The following is a 2,642-nucleotide window of genomic DNA, read 5'->3' on the forward strand; positions in this document are numbered from 1 at the left end:
ATAAATAATAGATATGTGATATAAAGAAAAATAGTATTAGTAACAAATAAAATAAAAAAAAATTAAAACCGCAAAAAAAAAGGAAAAAAGTAAAAAAGGGTTGTGAAGCCAACAACACGCGGTTGTTCCGCAAGCGGTCCGCCCATCTAAGTTAACGCGCGCCCGACGCTGCTTAAATTTTCGGTGATCGGACGAAAGAACGATGTATCAACGTGGTAATGGGTCGTTGGCAAAGAAGTGTTTCAAAAAAATCTAGCATCTGACCAGTATTTTAAAATCTTATTCTTATTCTTATACGTACTACTTACTACGTACTACTTACTACGTACTATATATAATATGGAAAATGGAAAATAGAAAATAGAAAATAGAAAATACTCTAAAGCTATTTCCAAAGCTATTTTATTTTATTTTTCATTTCAATTTAAATAAAATAAAATAGAAAAGTTTCTTTTTTCTTCTTCTCTAGTGAAGTTAATATGAACAGAATAGAAAAATTAAACTAAAACTGTTATTGAACATATCCGTGTTTGTATTTTACATGCTTAATTATGTAGTACTATTGCCTGTAATATTAACTTCAATATTAACTTTAACTTTAATTTTATCTTTAAGGAAGAATAAAATTATTATATATACTTATATTTTTATTAAAAAATTTAACATATGAATGCTAGTGCTACTGCTAGTGCTAATAAATAGGCGCAATCAATAGATTGTTGTTTTATTAAATTTTATACAATGAAGACAAGGAATATAAGCAAAGCTTCTTAAATAGTAATTTTACTTGAAAAGTTTTCTAACATTTAAGGTTTTCATTTACGCTGGCACTCGTACTCACACTTGCACTCGCACTCACACTCGCATACATGCCTATTGTACATTTTATATGGAACTGAACAAAACTTGTGCTTACGGTGCATTGCGTATACGACACGATTACGATTTTCAAAATTCAAAATTCAAAATTCAAAATTAAAAATGATGCGAGTACACGTATACAGCAGAAATTAGTTAAATAATTGCGTTTTACATAAATAAATAATAGATAGGTGTATAAAAAAAAATATTATTATTTACAAAATAATATAAAAAAAATTAAAACCGGAAAAAAAAGGAAAAAAGTAAAAAAGTAAAAAAGTGTTGTGAAGCCAACAACACGCGGTGTTCCCAAGCGGTCCCCCATCTAAGTACTAACCGCGCCCGACGCTGCTTAATTTCAGTGAGCGGACGAAAACCGATGTATTCAACGTGGTATGATCGTTGGTAAGGGAAAGTGTTTCAAAAAATCTGACACTACAGTATTTTTAATATATTCTTATTTCTTATTCTTATTCTTAATAACGGTACTACTTACTACGTACTATATATAATATGGAAAATGGAAAATAGAAAATAGAAAATAGAAAATACTCTAAAACTATTTCCAAAGCTATTTTATTTTATTTTTCATTTCAATTTAAATAAAATAAAATAGAAAAGTTTCTTTTTTCTTCTTCTCTAGTGAAGTTAATATGAACAGAATAGGAAAATTAAACTAAAACTGTTATTGAGCATATCCGTGTTTGTATTTTACATGCTTAATTATGTAGTACTATTGCCTGTAATATTAACTTCAATATTAACTTTAACTTTAACTTAATCTTTAAGGAAGAATAAAATTTTATACATACTTATATTTTTATTAAAAAATTTAACATATGAATGCTAGTGCTACTGCTAGTGCTAGTGCTAGTGCTACTGCTAGTGCTAGTGCTAGTGCTGCTAGTGCTAGTGCTAGTTAGTGCTAGTGCTAGTGCTAGTGCTAGTGAGTGCTAGTGCTAGTGCTAGTGCTAGTGCTTCTTAATTAGTAATTTTACTTGAAAAGTTTTCTATCATTTAAGGTTTTCATTCACGCTGGCACTCGTACTCACACTTGCACTCGCACTCGCATGCATGCCTATTGTACATTTTATATGGAACTGAACAAAACTTGAGCTTACGTGCATTTCGTATACGACACGATTACAATTTCAAAATTAAAAATGATGCGAATATACGTATACAGCAGAAATTAGTTAAATAATTGCATTTTATATAAATAAATAATAGATATGTGATATAAAGAAAAATATTATTAGTAACAAAATAAAATAAAAAAAAATTAAAACCGCAAAAAAAAGGAAAAAAGTAAAAAAGTGTTGTGGAGCCAACAACACGCGGTGTTCCCAAGCGGTCCCCATCTAAGTACTAACCGCGCCCGACGCTGCTTAATTTCGGTGATCGGACGAGAACCGATGTATTCAACGTGGTATGGTCGTTGGCAAAGAAAGCGTTTCAAAAAATCTACATCTACCAGTATTTTAATCTTATTCTTATTCTTATTCTTATTCTTATTCTTATACGTACTATTACTCGTACTATATTAATATGCAAATGCAAAATCGAAAATAGAAATACTCTAAAGCTATTCCAAAGCTATTTTATTTTATTCTTATTTCAATTTAAATAAAATAGAAAAGTTTCTTTTTTCTTCTTCTCTAGTGAAGTTAATATGAACAGAATAGAAAAATTAAACTAAAACTGTTATTGAACATATCCGTGTTTGTATTTTACATGCTTAATTATGTAGTACTATTGCCTGTAACATTAACTTTAACTTT

General features: G+C 29.1%; 2 pseudogenes; both read right to left on the minus strand.

Moving 5' to 3' along the window:
- Positions 1-1,149: 1,149 nt before the first annotated feature.
- On the minus strand, positions 1,150-1,268 carry LOC119665320 (annotated as a pseudogene).
- Positions 1,269-2,186: 918 nt separating this feature from the next.
- Positions 2,187-2,304, minus strand: LOC119665319 (annotated as a pseudogene).
- Between the last annotated feature and the right edge of the window lie 338 nt (positions 2,305-2,642).

The sequence above is a fragment of the Teleopsis dalmanni genome, unplaced genomic scaffold, assembly GCF_002237135.1.
Source record: "Teleopsis dalmanni isolate 2A unplaced genomic scaffold, ASM223713v2 unscaffolded_contig_4469, whole genome shotgun sequence".
Taxonomy (NCBI): Eukaryota; Metazoa; Arthropoda; class Insecta; order Diptera; family Diopsidae; genus Teleopsis; species Teleopsis dalmanni.